This window comes from Acomys minous (assembly GCF_964271855.1).
Source record: "Acomys minous genome assembly, chromosome: 12".
Taxonomy (NCBI): domain Eukaryota; kingdom Metazoa; phylum Chordata; class Mammalia; order Rodentia; family Muridae; genus Acomys; species Acomys minous.
The window spans coordinates 87,498,401-87,524,155 of record NC_140493.1 but is presented as its reverse complement, the minus strand read 5'-3'; the positions used below and the strand labels follow the sequence as shown (position 1 = coordinate 87,524,155).

Genomic DNA, 25,755 nt, shown 5'->3' with positions numbered 1-25,755 from the left:
CCGAGAAACCTTGTCTCAAAAAACCAAAGAGAGAGAGAGAGAGAGAGAGAGAGAGAGAGAAAGAGAGAGTCTTGGATATTCCTTTCGGTGGAGTTCTATTCTCTCTCCATCCACATGTGCCCTCCGCCAAGCCTGTCCCTTCTCGGTACCTTGGAGGAGTTTAGGAACATTGGCCCAGTGGCTCTTTCCTCAGATAGGTCATCTTTACTGGGATGGAGAGGGTCTGTGGGGAAACTTGGGGTCCTCGGGCTGGCAATCAGATGCCTGGGCCACCCATGGTACCCCCTATAGGCTAGCCAGCTAGCTACAGATGGGGAGAGGAAAGTGCCCCCTTTCCCCCCCACCCCCTGTTTCCTACTGTAAAATGCCACGAGTTCTGCTACCCCCTCCCTGACATAGCACAGGGCAATGGAGGGGGCTGGGAGAGAGATGGAAGGCTTATCTGAGAATGACCCTGAACCAGAGACTGCCTCTTACCCAATGCTTCCCCTGCCCCACAGGCAATTTCCCAGGGTTTCCAGTTCCCAGTAGCTGTCCCGTCCCTCCCTGGGACTTTCCCATTGGTCTCATCAGTGGGGAACTTGAATCAAAAAGGATGGAGAAACTGTTGAAGTCATGCAGGCGAGAGGCTGACCCATTTGATGCCAGCCTAGCCCTTTTGGACCAGGTTCTTGGTGTAAGTTTCCCCTCTAGGGATTCTTTGGTCTGACAATGGGTGTCCAATTTTTGTTCCCCAGAAGACATGGATGCTGGCCTCGGGGGAGCTTCCCTGTCGGAGGCTGTAGAGCAGCTCTGGTTCCAAGGACCTCCCAAGCTACTGAGAGACACCGGACAAACCAGGACATAGACCCGGCAGTGAGGTGCTCAGGAGAGTTCCCACATCCCCCAGATCCTTTCCTCGGCATGTCCTGTCTGGTCACCCCCTCACGATGTCTTCCTGTGTTCAGGCTGATGGTGGGACTGGAGGTACAGGTGGCCAGCAGGTGGTGAGGTGGAGGGAGGAAGAATGTGCCTGGGGCCTGGGCAGGATGCCACTGGACCTTCCCAGCCATTCCTCCTCCTCCCCATGACCTGCGCACCCTGTCTCCTGCCAGCCACCATTACAGTCCCTATGCTAAGGGTCATAACTAGGTCCCAGCTTCCGTATAGCCATTCCCAGGAGGAGACCTGGCCTGTAGACTCAAGGGGCACCCTTGTGGGGCATTAGTCACCACCATAACTGCCACTTCATTAACCCTGACCTTGTGCTGGCTTATTTAATCCTGGCAGTTAAATACTGGAATGACCCTCATCTGACAGGTGGAGACTCTGAGGACACTTGGGGAGATGGAGTGAGGACACCGTGTCACTTTGCAGCTTGTTCTGAGGAAACTGTGTTTGGGGGATCCTGGAGGCTGGGAGAGGAGCCAGAAGCAGACCTGCGGCTCCAAGTGGGTTTTGCTTTTAGCCTAAGAGGGAATCTGTCCCTTCAGGGACAGGGCTTGTACATGGCTGGGAGTGGGCACAGCAATGGGGGCGCGGGAGCAGACTCAATAAGCAGGCATGTTTTCCCCAGCAGCTCCTTTCAGCAAGGGCCCCCCTCTTCTTTCTCTTCCTCAAGATGAGGAAGCAGGTGGGAAAAGATGGTTCCCCGGAATCTCTGATCAGCTTGGGCAGAGAGCCTGTGCCCTGCTGTGGCAGTCCAGGTGCCCCACTGTCTTGAGGCTGCCCTGTGGGACAGTCTTCTCCTTGGAGTTGGATGCTTCTAAGGCATCCAGAAAGATTTAGCTTTGCTCTGCAAGGCTTCTGGTCTCTGCTCCCCCACCCCTCCCACCCCCTCACCCCGCCCCTGCCCTCCCCCTTCTACCAGCTTCCCTTCCAAACACTCATTCAACCCCCAGACCACCTACAAACCACCCATTTGCCCAGACCACACAGCTCCTCTGCCCAGCTCAGCTCCCCAGGATAAGGACCTCCCCACCCCCACCCACTCAGCCTGTACCCCCAAGCCTAATTACCACCTTGGCACCTCCAGGGCAGGGCCGGGGGGGGGGGGCCACTGACCTCTGTTTATGCTTGACAGTCTCTAGGGCAGAGGAGGCTTGTTTTCCTGTGGACATCAAGGGACAGAAGCAAATGACAGAGAGAGAGAGAGAGAGAGAGAGAGAGAGAGAGAGAGAGAGAGAGAGACCTTGAGCTGGACCCCCTCCCAACCCACCACATGCCACCACCTGGTTCTTGGTTCCAGGCTGTCGAGGTGGTGCTCCGCAGGAAGGCAAGATGGCAGAGGCCTGTTGTTTGCTGGCCTGTCCTGCTGGGTATGGTGATGGGACAGGAGAAAGACCAGACTCTCTTTCTCTTTCTGTCCTTTTGGTGTGGCACCAGGGAAAACACACACACACACACACACACACACACACACACACACACACACAGAGAGAGAGAGAGAGAGAGAGAGAGAGAGAGAGAGAGACAGACAGACAGACAGACAGACAGACAGACAGACAAGAAAGCACGCACACATGCACAAACTCAAAAAGCACTGCCCTAGTAGTCAAGGGACAGTGTTTGACTGCACTGTTCCTGCAGGGCCCAGCTTCCCTAGCTGGGTGAAGTGAATCACCAAGGTCTCTAAGCTCTCTTGCAGCTGAGAGCCCTAAAACCCCAAAGGGGCACCTGAGTGAGGCCAACTGATAGTAAGAGGCCTCCTTGCAAAGAACAGGGTGTACCAGGAGGAGGCTGCAGAGGGCAGGTGGCCAGTAATGGTAGACAGCGCAGGGCAGGCCTGACAGCGCAAGGGAAGACACCTTCCTGAAGGCCTCTAAGACAGCTAGCTCCCTCAGTAGCATCTTCACCCACCCTCCCTGGGCAGGGACCAGTCTCCACGCTTTGCCCAGCACAAGCCTGGCTCGCAGAGGGTGTTTGGGTAGCTGTTGAATGAGTCTGGAATGACTAGGGAGACTGAGGCAAGCCCGGATAGGATAGGGGAGCAGAGGCTGTGGCTCTCGATGAGCTGGGAGGGAGGGGGAGGATGGTGGGGTAGGTGCCCTCGGCTTCACCCGCACCCAGGCAGGCCTGAGCCAGGCTCAGGCCTTGGGGCTGGGGCCACCAGGGCTGGTCCAGGGCGGATGAGGTGGTCTCTGTGGGGTCCCTCTCAGCATCCCTTCTTCCCCCATAATTACTTCTGATTAGCTTCACCGCAACAGCCAGACTGGAAAGAGAGCCATGTTTAGGACATGGGGGGAGGGGGAGGGGACAAGGTAAAACAGAACACTCAAGGGAACCCGCGGCCCCCAGCTGAGCTCCCTCCCTGGAGCAGCTGAATACACACACACACACACACACACACACACACACACACACACACACACACACGCGGGGTGGGGGGAAGAGAGGGGTGGTGGTGGTGTAGGGGGGTAGGGAGGATGGAAAATTCCAAAGGGGCCCCGTCTACACAGGCTGAGGACCTACAGTAAGTCAAGCGATCAGGTCCTTTGGACAACTCAACCGTGGCATCACCCCAAAATGCCCCTTCATGGCACCAGGGAGGCAGAGTAGGGGGGCAGAGCATCCGACAAAGGGAGAGGGGACATGGTGAGCATTTTAGGCCAGAAGGGATTTGGGGCCCCACACGTACTTCCCGTGGCCAGGAACTCCGAAAGTTCTCCCCGATATCGAGCTAGTACATTACCAGAGCCGTGCGTTATTATAGGCTGTACATTACCGTAGCCACACTACCACTTACTTCTTAAATAAAGCATATTCTTACACGTCACTTCTGAGTGGTCCACACTGGGTGGAAGGACCTTCAGACAGATGTGCTACTGGTACCCTGTCTTCTACCTCCTCTACTCCAGGTGCCCGGTTCTAGAACCATCTCTGTAAGCCAGGAGCCTGAGGTTTCTTGGCCTCTAACTCACGGTCAGATCTCCCTCCGTGTTCCTCAGTAGGCCTGGCAGGTGCTGGCTCAAGCTACTCCAGCCCCAAGAAACATATTCTGGCCGCTCTGGGAGGGAGACCTGTATGCTAGTGCTAGCAGCCCCTGCTTTGGGGACATTTGCTATACAATAAATAGTATTAGTTAGTCCTGGATTAGCTTTGTAGACCAGGCTGGCCTCGAACTCAAAGCAATCCACCTGCCTCTGCCTCCTAAGTGCTGGGATTAAAGGCATGTGCCACTACTCCTGGCTCATTTTATTGTTTTTACTTAAAAATCCTGTCAGGTGATGGCGCACGCTGTTAGCCCGAGCACAGGGTAGACGGGCAGGCAGATCTCTGAGCTTGAGTTCAAGGCCAGCCTGGTTTACAGTGTGTTTCAGGACATCCAAAGCAACACAGAAAGACCTTGTCTCAAAGTAGATATGTAGCCAGGTGTGGTGGTGTATGCCTTTAATCCCAGCACTTGGGAGGCAGAGGCAGGCAGATCGCTGTGAGCTCGAGGCTACTCTGGTCTACAAAGCGAGTCCAGGACAGCCAAGGCTAACACAGAGAGACCCTGTCTCAAAAAACCAAAAACAAAAACCATATATATATGTATATTGGGCTAGAGATATCAGAGATATGGGTTAATTATATATTTACCAAGCTTGCACAAGACTTAAGCTTGCACTGAATAGACCAAGCACAGTGGTGCATGCCTGTAAACTCTGCTCTTGGAGGTGAAGGCAGGAAAATCAAGGTCATTCTCCACTACAAAAAGTGTTTGATCCTAGTATGGGATACATAAGACTCTATTCTAAAAAAAAAAAAAAATCGTACGTATCCAGGTGCAAGAGTTTAACACCCCCCCCCCCAACACACACACACATGCAAGCATGCTTGTGCACGCGCCCATGAGGAGGCCAAGGGAAGAGGATAGCAAAGCCAAGACTAGCCTGAACTCCATAGAGAGCCTCTATATCTGATAACACGTTGTGTCTTTGGCTTGTGACCTTTGAGTCCCCAGCCCCTGTGGCAGTCTAATGGGATGCCTTTCTGTGGAGCCGCTACTCCAAAGAGGACCTATCAACCCTGATCTCAGGGAGCCTCCCTGTCTGACAAGAGGGACAAACCAACACTTCGAATTTGCTGGCGACCTGACCTCTTTTCCTACTCCTTCCCCACCCCCCTCCCCGCAAAAGGAGCAGCTGGCTTTCACAGGTGGCCCTCATAAGTGGCAGAGCAGGGCTAGCTAGCTAGGTTCAGGCTGTCTGGTGGCGGTGGGCTGCCTGGAGGAGGAGGCACTTAGGCTGGGCACCGGAGGATGCCGACCCGGCGGCGGCGGCGCTCCCACGACCCGGGCAAGGCCGTCTGGGCGCCGTCTCCGGTCTCCGGGCCTGCGGTCGGGGCACAGCGGGGCCGCGTTTGAGCCGGTCAGCTCCCTGCGGAAATTACAGGGGCGCTCCGCACTGCGGTCGCGCCCCCCGGGGCAGCACCCGCCGGTTGGAGGCGTTTAAATTGAAAGCAGCTTTGGGGAGAGGGGGCGGGCGCGGGGCCGGCGAGCCAGGGGAGGGGGCGCCGGGCACAGCGACCCCATTGTCTGCGCCCTCAGAGGGGTGGAATCCTGCGGTGAGCGCGGCGGCGCCCCCTCCCCGCGCGGGGCTCGGAACCGCGCCCAGCCCGTTCCCACGCTGCCCAGGGCCTGGCTGGCAGTGACTTTACCTCAGTCTCCACCTGGCATGAGCCCTGCACTCACCTTCGCTCTGGTTCGGTTCCCCTCCAAGGAGGAATGAACACCAACGTCTTGGTCAGGTGTCCTTGGGTCATGGAAGGTCAGGAGGCCTAGGCTCAGTCCGTTGCAAGGCTCAGTGACCTTGGGACTTAACTCTACACTGCGGATCATAGGGTCTTCCATAAAAGGGAAGGAAGATACCTCACCCTAAATGCTCTCCATCTCTGGTCAATTTGAAGATGGTTTGAACCCCATGTGGGGAACGGGATTTCAAAGGAAGGGCAGAAGGGCGCTGTCAGCATCCGAGGGACAGTGCTGTATCAGCCTCCTGTGCAGTGGTGCGTGTTTGTAATCTCAAAATTAAGGAAAGGGAGGCTGGAAGGTCAAGTGGTCAAGGTCAGCCTTGGCTACAAGTTGGAGGCCAACCTGGCCTACATGAGACCTATTCCCCACCGCATCCCGAAAGAAGGAGGAGGAGGAAGATGATGATGATAAAGCTCTCCTTTGTACCCATCAGTAGGTGTGTAGGAGGTTACTGGTGCGCTAGTGTTGGCCAACAAAGCAGAGGCTGTGCAATCCTGGTGAACTTCCTGGAAGAGAGGCAAGAGGGGCCCAGCTGGGAAGGCTGAAGGCTGAACAATGTTCAAAGGAGAGAGGGTCAGGAGGTTAGGTGGAGCCAAGGAAGAGAGGCCACTGTAAACCGAACAGGTCCTGCGGGGTGGGGGTGGGGGGGGGGAGAAGGTAGGCGGTGCCAGGTCTTGGTATAGTCTCCTGGGTATGTGGAAGCTGTCCTAGGTGGCCTTCCTAGTTCCTAGAGGCTGTCCCTGGGCTCCTGGCACCAGGTGTGGGGAGCTGGGGGTTGTTGTTTCCTGGGCTTGCAGCTACAGAAGTTGTTTGCCAGGCTTGGTACCCAGGGACATACCCACTTGCTCCACATCTGGCAGGGCCACATGTTTCTGTTCTGCCTTCTGGAGGTCCCCAGTGGGTAGTCACGTAAGACAACAAAGATAGTTGGACCAGCAGCCTGTTACAAGGAACCTGAGACCCACATGATGTGATTGTTAGGACAGGGGCTCCTGCTGGTTGCGTTGGGGGGTGGGGTGGTGGTGGCAGCAGCAGCAGCAGCGCTTAAGGGAGACTCAGACACAGCCTGGGGGGAGGAAAGCAGAGAAGCTGGGCCAAGTGTCCCCTCAGAGGTGTGAGCATTCAGAGTTCTTTCTTTATCCCTCTCCCACCTCTGAACACCCTCCAATCGCCACCACCCCATACCTCCCCTCCCTTGCCCCCCCCCCAACACATTATTTCCTTGGCTTGGATCTAACCAACCAGGCATGACTTCTAATCATGTTTTAATGGCCAGACTGGAGACTGGACCCTGGGCTTGGCCTTCTTCCTTCTCCTCCTGGCCCTGAGTCCAGCTTGGGCAGCTGATGGACATCCCTGTTAGGCTAGGGAAAGTGATGCTATGGAGAAAGGAGGCAGGATCCAGGATAGGAATAGTGAGCACAGGAGTAGCCCTGGTCACATCACTGGCCAGGCCATTTTTCCCAGGGGACCTAGAGCCCAGGTTCCTGTTAGGCAGAGCAGATGGGAAAGTCCTCATCAAAAAAGCTGAGTAACCGCAGGGTACCATTGCTGTGTACCCATCCTTCCATTTGGAAGAGCTCAGGTATCTGCCTCCCATCTCTCCTGGGCCTCCTCCTTAGAAGCCTGGATAATTCCTTTGCTGTGGGACAAGGGGAGTTGGGATGGGAAACTGATACTCTTAGTGCCTAGACATGTCCTAGAGACCACACTCACAACTAGTAGCTCCTAGGACCCTCCATTCCCCGGCCAACGGCTCTCCGGAGGTCCTTTAAGATCTTTTTTTTTTTTTTTTCTTTTTAAAATAATTTATCCAGATTGTATCCCGATTGTTGATCACCTCACTTGTAACTTCCTGTTCCCCCTCCCTCACTCCCTCTTTCACCTTATTCCCCTCCTCTAGACCTGTGGCAGAAGGGGACCTTCTCCACCACCATATGATCACAGCCTATGAGGTCTCTTCCAGATAGCCTGATACTCCTTTCCTTCCTGGATCCCCTGCCCCCCATCTCATGCCTCGCCTCATCAGAGACCATGCAGGCTTCTTTTTAAATGTATGTATGTATGTATGTATGTATGTATGTATGTATGTATGTCTGTATGTGTGTATATGTATGTATTTTGCTCTGTGTATGTGTGCAGGAGCACTTGTGGGGATCCCAGGGGACAATTTTGGGGAGTCACTTCTCTCCTCTTACCTTTATGTGGGTACAGCTCAAGTTGGTGGGCTAGTACAGCAATTGTCTTTGCCTCCTGAGCTCCACGCAGGCTTCTTGCATAGACTTTTCCTCTCCCTGTATGCCAGGCTGAGGAGGAAAGGGAGTGTGTAGACCGCACAGCTTGGGACTTTAGTGGCCTGTCCTGTCCTGGCCTATCTTTTTTTTTTTATTAATTTATTCATATTACATCTCAATTGTTATCTCCCCTGTATATGCTTATAGGGTATCAAGTCTTTTCTTGGTAGCCTGCTATCCTTCCTCTGAGTGCCACTAGGCCTCCCCATCCGGGGGACGTGGTCAAATATGGGGCACCAGAGTTCGTGTGAAAGTCAGTCCCCACTTTCCACTCAGCTGTGGAGAATGTCCTGTCCATTGGCTAGATCTGAGTAGGGGTTCAAAGTTCACTGCATGTATTGTCCTTGGCTGTTGCCATCTTCCCTCCTAGAGGAGATTCCGTCCTGACGCTGGGTCCTCTGCAAGCTCTGGACCCTAGCTGATGCTCTTTTATTTATTTATTTATTTTTTATTTATTTAGTATTATGTATTCAGTGTTCTGCCTGCATGTAAACCTACAGGCCAGATGATGCATCAGATCACATTATAGATGGTTGTGAGCCACCATGTGGTTGCTGGGAATTGAACTCAGGACCTCTGGAGGAGTAGTCGGTGTCCTTAACCTCTGAGCCATCTCTCCAGCCCCTGGCTCTGATACTCTTGGTTCAGTGCCTGCGTGGATCCCATAGAATTCTGGGAAGGATACAGCTGGATTGGACTAGAGTGAGGCTCATTCACCTCTGGGGCCATCCCCATTATCAAATGCCCCAGAGCAGGTGCCAGGAGCGGCAGCAGTCACAGAAAGTCCTTGTTGCCAGGAACGGAAGCCTGATTTGTCTAGAAAGGCCAGGCTGGAGGAGGAGGGCCCCTGCAGATGAGAAAGCCAGGTGCTCCAGGTGGCCGCTCAGGCAGGGCTGCTGTGGGTTGCAAGACTGTAAAGTTACAGTTCCACCTCTGCACAGAAGGGCGATAGTGGTGTTATTGACGCCTCCTGTGTCTTGCTTTCCACCACTTTCCCTGATTCCTGCCTGGAGTCAGAGAGCCTGGCTATAGGCTCCTGCTGTGAAATCTTCCCCTTCCTAAAAAGTCTAAGGTTTCCTCTTTCTTTCTTTCTTTCTTTCTTCCTTCTTTCCTTCTTTCCTTCCTTTTTTCCTTCCTTCCTTCTTTCCTTCTCCTCCTCCTCCTTTTTTCCTTTTCTCCCCACTCCCCAGACAGGATGTCTCTGTAGTCCTGGCTGTCCTGGAACTCACTCTGAAGACCAGGCTGGCTTTGAACTCACAGAAATCCACCTGCCTCTGCTTGGATCAAAGGTGTGTGCCACCACTGCGCCAGTTGCAGCTTCTTTTTCAGCGACTCCTGCCATGACGTCTCTGTGCTGGGGCAAAAACTCCCCTTGCAGCCCCTGCCGTGATGTGGCCTCTCTGTCTGTCCACGGCTTTAACAATTCTAATAGTGCCAAGTAATTCATCTTAGTGTCGTACTGAGTGTGCCTCGTCCAAAACCTAGATCCTAGATAGGATATGGTCCCTAAATCAAGTAAAGTCTTTTCCTTTCTGTTCTACAGGAGATTTCCGATCTCCCCAAGTTACCGTCCCACAGGTGTCAGAAAGTGCCATAAGGCTTCTTCTGCCTTTCCTGCGCTCACCTCAGAGAGTATATGTGCTTTTAATACAAAGTTGTTCCCCCTAAGCCTCTGCTATGCTATATGTCTACTGTCTTTTCCTACAATATGCGTTTCACTACAGGTTGCAAACAATGATGATGCTAACATGTCTAAATTTTATCTCTTTGTGTAAACTTAAAAGGATTCTTGTAAGCTACAGGAAATACATCGCTCAGGTCAGATGGAATCCAGGTAAGTACTGCCAACCAACAGCCTAAGCTGTCTACCCATTGTGTATCTCAGAGAGTGGGATTCCTCCCCCTTTCTCTGGTTTTGGGACTCCCCCTCACTACCCTATTGCTACATTCTCACACCCAACACTAACTGATGGCTGAGTCTTCCTGTTGACACAATGCTTCCTGTTGTTCTTGCCAGCCTACATCCAAACCCTTCATCTAGGGTGAAGGGATGAGACCTCCCTCCACCAACATGGTGGTCTCCCTCCCTAGCGCTAGGTAACCGGTGTCTGCTCTGAGGCCATGCCCTTGGTCTCTGACCCGTGCCGTGCCGACCAGCTGCTGGAAGAGTTGTACCAATCTCATTGAGTTAAACCTTGCTCAGGGGATACCTTGACAGGTCACTGACTTCTACTCTCTGCATGGGAACAGTCCATCCTCCGACTCTTCAGGCTCCTAAGGGATGCCTTCTGGAGAATTTCAAATCCCTGCCCCCATGGCTGCTAAGCTTACACACCTCTACAACCAAACTTGGACAGCTCCAAAATTAAAGTTTTTAAAAATAATTTAATTTAATATTTTTGTTTAAGTAATTTACTCAGATTACATCTAAATTGCTATCCCCTCACTTGTATCTTCAAAACTAAACTTTTAATTATCACCAGCAATTGGGAAAATGGAAGGAAGTTCCCCATGTTCAGACCTTTTCTTTGCTCTCCCAAGATTTTCAAGCACTGTCTCTCTCTGTATGTTCAAACCTTTCCTCTTCTTTGCTCCTCCAAGAGTTTCAAATATACACCTAAGGTAAAATGACAGGAAGTTCCTTACATTCAAGCTTTTCTCTTCTTCACTCCAACACTTCTGTCTCTGTTCGCTCTCCCAAAAGTTTCAAGTGTGGGCTGGAAAGTTGGCTCAGTGGTTAAGAGCACCGTCTACTCGTCCAAAGGACCGGGCTTCAATTCCCAGCACCCGCATGGCAGCTCACAACTGTCTGTAACTCCAAGATCTGACACCCTCACACCAATGCACATAAATTAAAATTAAATAAAAATATTTTTTAAAAAAAGTTTTAAATGTACACCTACTAACCTAACCTACTAACTTTGTCTTCTGCCCACATGTATGTTCCAGTATCCTGCCAGACTTCCTACATTCAGGACATCACCAAACCAACTATCCACAGGTGCTCCAGTCCAGCCTCACGGATGGTACCAGCTGGACCTGCATTGCTCCTCCTAGCCGCAGATGTTCTCAGACTCTGGACAGCAAATAAAACAGCCTGCTCTTGTGGGACCTGGCCAACATTTCAGCCTTCTAACCCCCTGCTGCCACCCTTCATCAGGAAGCAGTCAAGGACATTGTTTTCTTCACCCCTTATCCATTTACAAAAGGCTGAAATGGTGTGCTCCAGACCCGGGACAAACAGTTCCAGGTTCTCCCAGCATCCCTTGGTCCCTATCTGCTGCAGGACATGGCTGACATAGCCTGCCCTCCACCCTAAACTTTTCAGGACAGAGCTTTTCCTTCCCCTTCACCATATCATCTGGACATTTTGTTGCTGTTGCTTCTCTCTCTCTCTCTCTCTCTCTCTCTCTCTCTCTCTCTCTCTCTCTCTCTCTCTTCCCCCTTACATGGCAACCAAAAGCTGCTTCCAGGGAACCTATATTTATATACTTTAGCTTACCTTACATAAAAACAATCCAACGTCCTCATTTTTTAATTATAGGAAAAGGGAGGAATGTTAGGATTCTGCCCCAGCCTGCCTGTGATGTCGTTGCTTACCTGCCACTGGGCGTGGCCCTGCCTAGTATATAAAAGGACAGACCCTTCTCGCCCCTCTCTCTTACCTCTTTTTCTCTCCCTCCCTTGCTGTCTTTCTCTGTCTTTTTGTTTTTTGTTTTTGTTTTTGGTTGTTGTTTTGTTTTGTTTTTCGAGACAGGGTTTCTCTACATAGCCTTGGCTGTCCTGGACTCGCTTTGTAGACCAGACTGGCCTCGAACTCAGAGATCCACCTGCCTCTGCCTCTCCAGTGCTGGGATTAAAGGCGTGCGTCTCTGTCTTTTTGTTTCTTTCTGCGGTACCCCTCCCCCTTTCCTGTTCTCCCATGCTCTTTTTTGGTTTTGTTGTTTTGGTTTTTCGAGACAAGTTTTCTCTGTGTAGCCTTGCCTGTCCTAGACTCACTTTATAGATCAGGATGGCCTCGAACTCATAGAGATCCACCTGCCTCTGCCTCCCAAGTGCTGGGATTAAATGTGTGCACCACCATACCAGCTCTTTTTTTTTTTTTTTTTTTAACTATGAATGACACTTTATTCAGTCATTTTCTTTACAACTGAAACTCTGGGAATTCAAAGTTAACATCCATGCCGGTGAGTTTCTTGCACACACCAGGAAAGGTTTCCATTTTGTGCTCCGTGTTGTTCTGTTGTGCTTTGTCTAATGCACCTTTATGAGCCGGCTGCCATCCAGTTCCACATGGATCCTCCTACCCACAACATCAGTCGTCTCCTATGCTCGTTTAATAAACCCTAGATGCTGAAATGGCAGCGACTGTCATGGTAACAGCTTCAGCTGCTGGGCCACCCACCCAGCAACACTGCCTGCTCTGCCTTGAGGTAGTAAGTCTGGGAAGTCAGTTCCAACATCGGACCCAGCTGAAGACTGGCTGGGTCCTCACAGGGGAGCAACAGAGACCACAGTTCCTGCACCTGGGCCTGAAAAGTCTGCAGGAAAGATGATGATGGGGTGGAATCTGAGGGGAAAAGGGTTGGTCAAGATGGCTAGTAGAGGTTGTCCATTCCAGAACACTAGGGTGCCCTGAGAGGGACTCAGCATCCTTAGTGGTGGTTGGAGGGACTCAGGAGACAAAGAATGAGGAAGAAGAAGTCTGGTTTGGCTGCATTCCCCTCCTCCACCAGCTTGGCTCAGACCCCAAGGGGGCAAGCAAGGTTCTTGCGTAGCTTTAAGAAAGAAAATGCCTCCTGGGTCTCCTGGGCCACACCTCTGCAGGCCTTAGCCCTCTGCCTCAGGCTGGAAGCCACTTTCAGCCACTGTCAGGCGGAACCCAGAGGAGGCCTAGGCCGGCAGGCCCTCCTCTCTTAGGACTGATTAACAGCAAACAACTGGAGGCAAACATCTGCTCTTCCCCTCGGGGAGGCCAGGCCTTGTTCCACAAGTTAGCAGCTACCTGTCCAGGCATAGGAGCCAGCACTGCCTTCGCCGGCCTCCTCAGAGCCTGCAACAGAGGAGACAAACACTTGTGAGGCAACAGTCTCCAGGCGAGCGAGTGACTCTATCCACGCTGCTTCTGCTTCGATGAGGGGGCGGAAACTGTAACACAGACAGGTGCAGCCAGCCTCCCAAAGCCCCCCCCATCCCCCCCCCCCTGCATAGGTCGCAGAGATGAATGCCTGTTGTTTGGCTCTTGATCTGGCTCCTTTCAGTCTCTAAGGGGCCACCGGCCGGGAGTCTGGGCATGCTCTGTCTGCAGCTCTGCATCCTGCTTACAAAGGAGCTTGGGAGTCTGTGTGGGAGCCGGAGTATCCTTGAGGGTCACCCTATCAGGAGGTAGGTCCTGAGGCTCTCTCTGTTTTCACAGTGAGAAAACTGGGGCTCAGGAAGGTGATGAGGCCTGCTCACTGCCCACCTATTGATACCCAGAACTTTCTCTCAGGCTCCCTACCAATCCCTTTGGTGGATACAGTTCCATTCATGCTCTCCACCATCTCCCGTATCCGGGTCCAGGTGGGCTGGTAGAGCAAACACTCGCCTGCCTGCCCTCTGACCCTCTTTATCTCATCCCAGAAGGATTAGCCCAGGGCACCACTCCTCTAGGCCCAGCTTGCCCAGTCCAGGTGCTGGGGCTGCCCAAGGAAAGGTCAAAGGTCAAGTGGTGAGGCCAACATCCTCTGTGCTCAACCCTGTCACATACTTGGGGGGGGGAGCTTCCACCGTCTCCACAGTCAGAAGGAAACAGCTTATGTGATATCTGGTGTTTGGAAAGTGAATCAACACAGGCTTATATATTGTGCCACTTGCTCGCCGTAGGGCCTGGGGCAGATGACTTACCTTCTCTGAGCTTCATTGTTGGTATCTATAAAGTGAGGCATAGCAGGGTTCTGGCTAGTGATGGGATCAAGCTGGAAAGGACTGTAGGCCGCTGAGGCAGTGTCTTCTCATTATTATTCGCTGGAGAATCCAGAGGGGCTCTTTAAAAAAGAGGGAGGCCTGGAAATGTGGGTAAGTCTAAAAAAAATAAATGCTTGCTAGGGGAAGTGTCTAGATGGTTGGATGGGTCTCTAGGCGCCAGTCGTCCGTCTCCACCTCCAACCCCAGGGAAGAAAACATTCCTCCCAGGTCTCCTTGCACCTCCAGGTGCCTGGGAGCCTGGCAGCCCACCTGGGAGCAGACAGGCTTCTACCTCTCTTATGAGTCAGGGCTGCTGGAGGGGCCAGGAGCTCCTGTGTGTACCTCTGAACTGTGAAGCCCCTCAGGGGGATGTTTAGGAGGTCCCTCTGGGACTTGTGAGAAATAGGTGGCTCAGTGGAGTGGGTTTGAGGCTGAGGGGGCAGAAGCCTGTGTGTGGGTTGGGGGAGGGGGGTGGCCTTGTGGTAGCCGGCCAGCCTATGCCACCTGCTCCTGTGATGTGATGCATCTGAATGCCTGTGCTGGGTCCTGATTAGGCACCTGGAGGACGGTCACCTCATTTCCCCCACTGCTATCTCTGTCTCCATCCGGAGGCCCCAGAGGCAGGCTTCCTGGAGAACTTCTGAAGCCCAGCCCTGGCCCCTGCTGCTGCACTCACGGTCTGTACGGAGAAGCAAGCCTTAGTGAGACGCTGGCCCTCTGGCATCATGGAGAGGAGCTGGAAGTGAAGGGGAAAATAACAGAGTTCTTGGGGGGGAGGAAGGACAGATAGCCTGGAGGGGAGGACCAGGGCTGTGGAGGGGAGGACCAGGGCTGTGGAGGGGAGGACCAGGGCTGTGGAGGGGAGGACCAGGGCTGTGGAGGGGAGGATCAAGGCTGTGGAGGGGAGGACCAGGGCTGTGGAGGGGAGGACCACGGCTGGGAGTGATGCCCAGGCACACCTGATCCTGCCTTGGTGTATGTTTCTCCAAATCTTCCCCACCCATCCGCTCGCCGACTTTAGGTCTGCTTCTCTGACCAGGACCTCTGAAATCCTCCCCCAGCTGGCTGGAGTTGTTCCATCACAAAATGGGTCCAAGAGACCAGCAGTGAACTTCTCCAGGCACCTTACTGTAGATGTAGATCCCCCATGCTGAAAAACCCTGCTACGACTATTGCCTTCAGGAAAACACCAGCATTCCTTCACCTGTATTTTGATGACCTTTACTAGTGGGTCGCAAGGTCTCGGCCATGTTGAGACACGATAACCTCAGGTCCCTTTTTAACCCCTTGTCAACCATCTAGCTTAAGCCCAACAACGACACCCATTGTAGGCTTAGAAACTGTCATTGATGGAGGCCGTGGCTGCTGCTGCGAGTGATGGGTGACTTCCTTTATGACTGGGGCACAACTAGTCTGTGTCTCCAGAACCCCAGTAGCTGGTACATAGTAGTTGCTCCATAAACCAAAGCTAGTATTGGATGAGTCAGACCCTACCCTTCAGCTTGGAGGACCCCCATCTTCTCTTACCATTCTCTGAAGTCACCTCAGTGCCTCTTGACCCTGACTGTGCCTCCCCTGGCGTGGGGTCTGCCCCCCCACCCTCCCCCCACCCTTCCCCCCTCCCCCCTGCCCTCCCCCCCACCCCCGGTCTGTGAGGTTAAGCCACTGTGACAGAATGCTCCTGTCACCCTCGAGCCCAGTGACCTTCCCATTGCCCCACAAGCCTTTTGAGGCTGAAGTCGAATGAGTTTGCCTTCACATGACTGAACTATTTCCAGTGTTGATATGACCTCAAGGCTTTAGAGTTGGCAGGAGTGGTTGCGGATTCCTGTAATTCCAGCACCCAGGAGGCTGAGGCAGGAGGATTGCGAGCGCAGGCCAGTCTGCATTATACGTCAAGCTGACTTCAGTCCAGGATCACCCAATCAGATGGGTGTTCAGCACCATTCAGGGACAGACCCACAGTATCAGCTCCTTTCTCAGGCACCTGTAATCCCAGCACTTGGGAGGCAGAGGCAGGCGGATCTCTTGTGAGTTCGAGGCCAGCCTGCACCTCACAGTGAGACCCTGTCTCAAATGAACCAGCCAACAAACAAGCAGAATAGCAGCGAGTGAAGCTCCCATCTCACCAGAGTCTTTTTGATAAGGCTCAAAGAGGCCCCGAGCTGTTGCTGTTCCTGATACAAACAACGTTGTATTTTATTTGAGAAGGCTTCTAAGCCAGGCTGGTCTTGAACTCCCTATAGGCAAGAATGACCTTCAAACTTTGACCTTCCTGGCTCCATTTCCTGGGTACTTATATTGTAGGCATTTGTAGCCACACCCACTTGATATGGGACTGGACACCCAACTTGAACCTTCTTGAATACTAGGGAAGCATTCTACCAACTGAGCTACAGCCTCAGACACCTGAATGATTTGAACAAAAGACGGCCACATTTGTCTTCCACCTTCTCTTTTTGCACGTGTGTTGTATAAGGAGAGGGCGAGTGGGCCCACTCCCCTCCATCCCTTCTACCCCATCCAATCCCCTGACATTGGTAGATCAGGCTCTGGCACGCTTGTATTCCTTCTCAGAACAGAGAAGGGCTCCATCAGAGCCAGAGACCACTGTACTAGAAAGCTTGACACTCTCCATGCCCCGCTCCCCGCAAGGCTCTTCTTCATGGCCCCCTCCCCCAGCCCCAGAACATGGAGCAGAGTTTGGCTCTCTTCCTCCAGTCTCCCTCCTGGGGACCCCCTGGCCTCATCTCTGAGGTCTTGCCCCTGCTGCTAGAGAGCAGGCTTTTCAGCCCCCACCAGGCTCACCTGCTTGGCTTCGGTCCCGATGGACACAGAGATGTTATCCTTAGGGAAATGGGCCTCAATGGGGACATTGTTCCCTCCCCTTCCAGAGTAGGATCAGGGAGGGGACAGGGCAGAGACTGGGAATGTCCCAGGTACCACACAGGCCTGCTTTGTCCTCTTCCTCCTCCTCCTCCTCCTCTTCTTCCTCCTCCCCCTCTCTCCCTGCCCTCCTACCTGGCCAGCCCCCTCCCTTTCACCTACCTCCCAGGCTTCCTCCAATGGTTCCTCTGCACCTTGTGGCAACACAGCAGCTGCTGCAGGGGTGGGGCTCAGGGTGGCCCTGGGCAGTTGTGTGGGAGCAAGGTGTCCCCTCCACATCCCAGCTTTCCTCTAAGAGCGCCACCTTCCCTTGTCTGCCCAACTTGCCTGTAGTGACACCCCTGACCCAGGACTCTCCTCTATCCTGGGAGGCCCTGTATCAGGAAGCATCCCGCTGGAGATCACCTTACTTAGGCAGCATCCTGTCTTGGGAGGAGCACTTGCATGGAGAACATAATATCTGGTGAGATTCTGACTGAGCAGTATCCTACCTAGGGAGCACCCTGTCTGAAGAGACCCTAGGAGAGCATTCTGCCCTGAGTCTACAGTATGCCAGCCTTTTCATTTTATTTTATTTTATTTTACAGGGTAGCCTTGACTATGCTGAACTCGCTTGGTAGACCAGGCTGGCCTTGAATTCACAGCGATCTGCCTGCCTCTGCCTCCTGAGTGCTGGGATTAAAGGCATGGTCCACCACTGCGCAGCCCAGCCAGCCTCTTTATGCACTGCTCAGACTTGATTCCATCCTAGCAGCCTCGTGGTGATTTCTTGGTCACCATCACATGGATAACCTGCCAAAAGATTAAAGAGAAAAATCAGTTCCCACCAAGTGCAGTGCCTGCACCGATAGCCTCCACTATTGGGGAAACTGAAGCAGAGGAGAGCCCTTGGGACTATGGATTCAAGGCCTGCCTACCTGGGTAATTCATCCAGATCCTGGCCTCAAAACAAAGTAAATAAAAGAAAAAAGAAAAAAAAAAAAGACCATTTCCTAAGAGCTGACTCCAGAGCCAAAACTCCCAGAGCCAGGTGTGGACTCAGCCAGCAGTTAGTCACGTGACTCGGTAAGTCACTGTACCCTGGAGGTGTCATGGATCTCCTGTGTAAAAGTGCAGCGTCAGGCCATCTTCTCTGAGCTCTTCCTGGGCTCTGACCTTGATGAGCACTGACGGTGTGGCTGCCTCCTGGAAGGGGGAAATTGGATGGAGATAGAAAACAGAGAACAACCCTCCTCTGCGCTCCTTCGACCTCCTGCCTGAGCTTTGTCCCCAGAGTGGAGTGACAACCAAAGAAAGCTGCTGGAAGCTGATCTCCAGATTCAGATCCAGTTTCTGCCCTCGTGGCCCCCAGGCCCCTCACACCTGCTGGGTCCCCTTTGTTCGTTAGGCAGGGAGCACTGGCTTCCTTTCATCCGCCTCCTGCTCCATTCATGCCTTAAGCCAGGCACCGCCTCCTGCCTCCTGGCTGGGTACCACCCTACCGGGGTGGGGGGCTGGGGGGGACATGACGGATGCAGGCTGGCCACGCGGCACCCCCAGAAGGCTCTGCTGCCTCCTCCTCTCATCTGGGAAGATCATAGCGAAGGGAGATGGGGGTACAGGAGGGCCTACTCCTTGAAGCAATTGGTCAGTTTGCGGGGGTGGGGGTGGGGGTGGGTGTCTGGGTTTTTGCTGACAAAGGTTCAAATTTAAGCAAGGCTTGCTGGAGAAAGCATTTTTTGTTGTTGTTGTTTTATGGATTTGATACACACTTAAAGCCCAACTGGGGAGAATGAAGCATGCTTAACTAGGAGAGGGTTCAGAAGTTAAGAGCACTTGCTACTCTTCAGAGGACCTGGGTTTGGTTCCCAGGACCCATGCTGGACAGCTCACAGCTCTCTGTCACTTTATTCTTCTGGCTTCTGTGAGCACCCGTGCTCATGTCTACAAGGCCCTGTAAGAACTGAATTCACACACACACACACACACACACACACACACACACACACACACACACATACAGAGTTAAAATATGATAAATCTTCTTTAAAAAATAAACTCAGTGGAGGGTGTGTAAGCAGTGTCTGCCCTTCCTATCAGGACTGGCTAGAGCTATCATCCATCCATCCATCCATCCATCCATCCATCCGTCTGTCCATCCATCTGTCCATCCATCTGTCCATTCCTTCAGGGAGTACAAACTGATAGGGAGACTCTGTAGGGGACCTGCTGTTGTCTAGATGACATAGTGCTGGCCCATCAGAATCAAGCTCTCCTTGCCTTTGCAGAGTCAGGGCTCTTGAGTGGAGGAGGAAGGTCAAAACCAATAGATAGTAGCCCAGCATGGTGGCACACTCCTTTAATCCCAGGCAGAGGCCGGCGGATCTCTGTGAGTTCGAGACCAGCCTGGTCTACAAATCAAGTTCCAGGGTAGCCAAGGTGACACAGAGAAACCCTGTCTCAAAAGACAAAAACAAAAACAAAACAACAACAAAAACCAATAGATAGGGTATGAGTTGGTTGTGACAACTGAGGCACAAAATTAATATGGGTAAAGGGGCAGGAAGTGACTGAGAGATGCATTTGATAAGGAGCTCAGTCGACCTCCCCTGAAAGGTCACAGGAGCAGAGAGAGCCAGGTGGAAAGCAGGGGAAGATTTCTTGGGCAGTGGAAAGTGCAAAGGCCCTGGGGTGGCGGGGGTGGGGAGGGCTGGCTGTGGTAAGGAATGTGGAGGAGTCCACTAAGCTTGAGAGGAATGAGAGGGGTGTGGTGTAGGATATGAGTCTAAACTCAGACCTTACAGGGCCTTGTAGGCTGTGGTTATGACTTTCAGCTCTACTCTAAAATGGGCATGGAAAGCAGCCAAGTACTCCTCCTCTGGCGAATCTGGAAGGCCTAACTCTCCACTCTTTCTTACTGCCTCCCAGGTCTAGGAATGTGACAAGAGTTAAGTTTTGGGATCAGATAAGCCTGGGTCTGTCCACCCACCCACCCACCCACCCACCTACCTATCCATCCATCCATCCATCCATCCATCTGCCCATCTACCCATTCATCCATCCATCCACCCACCCATCTATCCACCCATCCACTCATCCATCCATCCATCCATCCATTCATCTATCTACCCATCCATCCATCCATCCACCCATCTATCCACCACCCATCCACCCATCCATCCACCCATTTACCCATCTATCCACCCATCCACCCATCCATCCATCCACCCACCTATCTATCCACCCATCCACTCATCCATCCATCCATCCATCCATCCATCCATCCATCCATTCATCTATCCACCCATCCATCCATCCATCCACCCATCTATCCACCACCCATCCACCCATCCATCCACCCATCTATCCACCACCCATCCACCCATCCATCCATCCATCTACCCATCTATCCACCACCCATCCACCCATCCATCCATCCATCTACCCATCTATCCACCACCCCATCCACCCATCCATCCATCCATCCATCCACCCATCCATCCACCCATCTATCCATCCATCCATCCACCCATCTATCCATCCATCCATTTACCCATCTATCCACTCATCCACCCATCCATTCATCCATCCATCCATTTGACAATACTCTGCTCAAAGTGGTGGCCACTCACTAGCTGGGTGGCCTCGGGCAGGTGACTTAACTCCCTTATCTGTAAAGTGGGGCCAGTTATCTTTGCTTCTTCCTCTGGACTCTTGTGAAGGTTAAGCAAGGTCAAACACATGAGTCCCTTCTTGGTGCTGGACACACTTGGTGCCAGGAGCTGCTTCGTGGATGCTGGCTGGACTCATGCCTAAGTGCCCCCCCCCCTTCAGCCCTTCCACCCAGGGAAGAAAGTCTGACCTGTGCCCCACTTCTCTGGGGAGTCCTCCCAGAAGGGCTCTCCTGCGCTGTGACCTCAGAGCTTCCCTGTGCTCCCCTATCTTTTTCTTAGCTGCTCTAGACCTGCTCTCAGTTCAGAGAGTATGGTGTCAGAGCCCCATAGGACTTTCTCTCTGGGCTTCTGTGTGCTTGACATCTTGCCTCTGTGTCAGCTGGGGCTGTCAGTGCCCTCTGCAGAGTGACAGCCAACCGTTTGGAGCTGGGAGAACTGCGCACGCAGGCAAAGGGATAGACAGAACTTCTAAGGGAGTGAAACGTGGAGAAATCCCAGGCTTTGAAGCTCTGGAGGCTTGGTGAAGTATTTTGAGCGAGCCCTAGGCCTAGCCTGGCCTCAATGTAGATTGTTAAGTCACTTCCGGTACCTGGGCCTTAGTTTCTGGAACTGGGAAAGCAGACAATAACTCATGGAGGGCTAGGCCATCACACAAGGCTCCTGCCTCCGTGACGAGTGTGCTCCTCAGGCTGTGGCACCATTCTGGACTAGGGGATGGGAATGGGCGGAGCCCCAGAAACAGTATCAAGTGTAGGAGTACTTTTATATGGAGTATGAATCTGGAGTTTCTCCGGCAATCAAGAACGCATGGGGGGCACTCAAAAGATGTGCTCCTTGACTGAAGAGTACCTCACTAGGAGAGTGTTTGCTTAGCATGTGTAAAGGCCCTGGGTTCTACACACAGAATTGCCCCAACAGAGAGCTGTTTCCTGTGACTCAGTGAGGGTGAGCCTATGGGGAAATGGGCCTTCATAGGTCAAAGGATACCTTCTCCTCTTGTATTCTCTGGTTCTTTCCAGTCCCCTGGGGGAAGGCAATGCAGAAGAGGCACTTTGGTAAGCGTAAGGACCAGTGACCCTAGCGACTGTCCCAAAGGCACACAGCAGATAAGCTGGGACTAGAAATGAAAGCCACTTCCATGGGGCTGTCTCTTGCTTCTCAAGAGTCTAGCTGCTGCTGCTGCTCCTCCTCTTCTTCCTCCCCTCTCTCTTTTTCTTCTTCTTCCTCCTCCTCCGCCTCTTTTTCTTCCTCCTTTTCATCTTCCTCCTCCTCCTTCTCCTTCTCTTCTTCTTTTTTTTTGGGGGGGGGGAGTTTCGAGACAGGGTTTCTCTGTGTAGCCCTGGCTGTCTTGGACTCTCATTGTAGACCAGGCTGGCCTCGAACTCACAGCGATCCACCTGCCTCTGCCTCCCGAGTGCTGGGATTAAAGGCGTGCGCCACTGTTGCCCAGCCCTCCTCCTCCTCCTCCTCCTCCTTCTTCTTCATTCTTCTTCTTAATTCTTCTTCATATTCATCTCCCTCTTCCCTCTCCTCTCTCCTTCTCTTCTCCTTTTCGCCCTCCTCACTTATTACCACCCTTCAAGGGAACCATCTGGGACCATCCTGGAAGCCCAGCCCATGGAACTCTGCAACATGCACCTGATGAAACTGGCAGGCTGGCTTTGGATTGGTAGGCACAGAACGAGGGGGTGGCCTAGCCTGTGAGATGGGATGAGATGGGACACCTGATGAAGGACAGTCCCCCCCCCATCACACACACCCAGGGCTTCTGTACACACCTCCACCACAGGCTTTTTGATGCTGCCTAGGATAAGCCAGGCATCAGCCCACGCGAAACTCCTCACATACACCTTCAGCTCCAGGCGGTCCCCTCGACCTTGTCAGGAGCTGGCCCTGTGCCTAGGTCCCAGCCTAGGGTGCTGGGTGGCAGCGAGGGGCGGGAGGCTCCGCGTGCTTCACTATTTATTTATTTGTAGGTCCAGCTTACACATTCCAGGCTCTGATTATCCCTGGGGGCCGGGAGGAGGGACATACTGCTGCTGCCTGGGCCTTTGATGTTGGCGAGAGGAGATGGTGAGATGCTGAGAAATCCCGGCTTCTCTGGGGCGTGTTGCTTGTTGGGGAGCCCTGGTGATGTCACCTCTACAAGCCAAGGATGATAGGCCCATGGCCAGGCTCAGGGGATAGAAGGGGTCAGAAAGAGAGAAAAGAGAAGGGAAGCCTTTCTTAGAAGGCTGATTGGCTCACAGCCCAGCTGCCCCTGCCAGCACTTCAGCCATCGCCATGGTTTTGGAGCATGTACGTGCTCCAAGAATAAAGGGAGAAGTTCTCTAAATCTTGTGACAAAGGACCAGCCTCCACTTCACAGAGAGGCCCAGAGACCTGGAGAAGGAAATGCAAGGCCCATGGCATCAGGGACACTGAAGGAGAGCCACTCACAGTCACCAAGGTTCCTTCAGTGAGCACTCTTATCTCTCAAGGGGATGTCCATGAGTGATGAGGAATGTGGGAATGAATGAATGAATGAATGAATGAATGAATGAATGAAGAGTAATGAAGATGTTGACACAGATGAAAGACAGGAAGATGGTGTGAAAATAACACATCGCCACAGGGGTGAACGAATAAAGGAATGACACAGGTAGTGACAACCGGGTATGTTCTAGGATGAGATGCCTGAGGAAGGATAAGGAGGAAGAGGATGAAGAAGAAGGTGACCAGCTGCAGCCACTGGGAGCCCATCAATCCTTCTTTTTCTCTCCAGCTGGATATGATTTAGAAAGCTGCAGACGTGAAATAGTACAAACTGGCCTTGATTCTCTGCCCAGGTGATCCATAATTTAATAGCCACAGCTACTCACTCCCATTTGCTTTTCGTTGCTGTTGTTTAAACATAGGGCATCGTTGGGCTCAGGCTGGCCTTGAACTCCTGATTCTCCTGCCTCCACTTTCCAAGTGCTAGGATTACAGATGTGCACCACCGCACCTGGCTCATTCCCTCCCTCCCTCCCTCTCCCTCCCTTCTTCCCTCCCTCCCCCCCCCCCCTCTCTCTCTCTCTCTCTCTCTCTCTCTCTCTCTCATGCACACATGAACGCATGAACACATGCACGCATGAGTGTGTGTGTGTGTGTGTGTGTGTGTTACCAGGATAGAGCAGGCACTGTGCTACCTAACCTACATGGTCTTTTGTTTGTTTGATTGTTTTTTTTTTAAGATTAAATATTATTATTTTTAATTTTGTGTGTGTGTCTGTGTGTAGGTATAAACACATGAGTGCAGGTGACCTTGTAGGCCAAAGGCCGTAGTTTCCCTGGAGCTGGAGTTAAGGCAGTTGCAAGTCACTTGACATAGGGGCTGGGAACTGAACTTTGGTCCTCTGCAAGAGCAGCCAGTGCTCTTAACCTCTGAGCCATCTCTCTAGCCTTGGGTTAGTTTCTTTTTTCGATACAGTCTTGCTTGTCTAGCCCTGGCTGTCCTGGAACTCTCTACGTAGATGAACGGCTTGCCTCCACCTTGCTGGGACCTTCCTGCTTCTGCTTTCTGAATGGGAAAAATCACAGACATGTGCTACTATGTCTGGCTTATGGGCTCTAACATTGTGTGTGTGTGTGTGTGTGTGTGTGTGTGTGTGTGTGTGTTTGTGCGCGTGCATGGTGTATAGATATTTTCATGTCACATATGCAGAAACTAGACAACACCTTTGTGGAATTGATTTCCAGGATTGAACTCAGGTTGTGAAGTTTGCACTGTAGGATGCCAAGTGCTGGGCCATCTCACAGCCCCTAATACAGTTTTTTTTTTTTTAAATAAAATTTGCCTCTGAGATTCATAGGGATTCATATGGGGGGGGGGAATAAAACAGGGGCAGCTATCTGGAGACACAGGAACATGAAGAGTGGACACTGAATAGGATGGAGGGTAGAAGACACAGAGGAACAGTCCCAAGTCACCAACAGACTTGGGCATTCAAACCTTGGACAGGGCAAGGTTGGTCCTTAATTTACCAACATCAGACCCCTCCTCCCCAATCTCCAGCCCCACTCTGAAAGTGCGCTAATGTCTGAATGCCCAGCTCTCCTGACATCTGTCCACGCAGCAGTCTGTGTGTCAAGCTGACTAGACCAGGGCCCCGCTGTGTCCCCAGTACGCAATGGGGTGGAGGCAAGGAGGGCAGGAAAAACTCCATGTCACTTGTTCCAACGCTGCAGCTGGTGAGTCCTGGGCCTCACGGGGCCAGCGGGAAAGTGGTCTCTCAGTCCCAGCGGGCCTCTGCCATTCATGATGGGCAGAGTCTCTACTCATAGCTCCCTCAGGCAACTGACATTCTCCCGTCCCTCTGAGGCCTTTCCTGGAAACATCCTTTTTGACCCTTCTGAAGAATTCTACACTCATATTCTGGCTAGGGAGGGAGGCCAGGAGGGTTGTTCATACTCCTTGCCCGTGCATCAAGTAGCACCCAGAACCCCAGTGGATGCAAACACCACCTTCTGGAATGAGTGGTTGATGAGTGAGCCGCCAGCTCTTCTATCCAGAAGACCAAATCAGAACCTGTCTGTATGGTCCCCAGGAACCATGGGATAAATCCCTGGCCTGCTAATCTTAGGGTCTGAGGTTTTGCCCATTTCATCTAATGGCCAAATCTAATCACCTCCCAGCACGTCTCTGGGAACATGCGGAAGGATGTGGGGGCAAAAGGTGCACAGTGGCAACGAAGGGGTTTGTTCTTTATTCCTGCTCAAGGCCCTGTGGGTGGAAGACCAACGGTTTGACACTAACAAGTATCACAGATGGCTCCTTGGTCCACCTGTATAGAGACAGAGAGATGTCAGGCATAACTTGCTGACCCTCACGGGTCCTTTTGGGCCTCCAGGGCCCATCCAACCCTCTACCCGCCAGGCGTGGGTGGGTGAACTGTGGATGGTTGGCTTAAGTCTGTATCCACTGTGTGTGCCAACCCGGCCAAAGGTGCCCCGTACTGATGCTTGGTCTGGGATAGTGTCCAAACCTTGGTCCCCAAGGTCCTCCCACCCCTGCTGGACAGTGGCCTCTCCCAGTGACTCAGTCCTGACGTCGTGGGGCAAGCGGAAAGGCCATGGGCGTAGGAGGTGGTGGCTCCCTCCCTCCTGTCCTCACTTCCCTGGTCTCAGTCCCCATAAACTCCTTCTCTCTTGACATCCCTGTCCTCTCCCATGAGCCTCTGGGCCGGCGGTTATTACCTTTGTCTGTGGCAATGTGCCTTGTGTGTGCTTGGCTGTGGGTCAA

General features: G+C 52.7%; 2 long non-coding RNA genes across 2 annotated transcripts; one reads left to right on the top strand and one right to left on the bottom strand.

The window, feature by feature from the left end:
• The first annotated feature begins 1,253 nt into the window (after positions 1-1,253).
• LOC311579429 lies at positions 1,254-11,400 on the top strand. Its single transcript, XR_014773150.1, has 3 exons — positions 1,254-1,430; positions 9,792-9,841; positions 10,957-11,400. It is a non-coding gene; the product is annotated as an uncharacterized lncRNA (long non-coding RNA).
• A 2,474-nt stretch (positions 11,401-13,874) lies between these two features.
• Positions 13,875-16,890, bottom strand: LOC311579428. The gene is made up of 3 exons (XR_014773149.1): positions 16,762-16,890; positions 14,512-14,689; positions 13,875-14,031 (listed from the first exon to the last, which is right to left on the bottom strand). It is a non-coding gene; the product is annotated as an uncharacterized lncRNA (long non-coding RNA).
• Between the last annotated feature and the right edge of the window lie 8,865 nt (positions 16,891-25,755).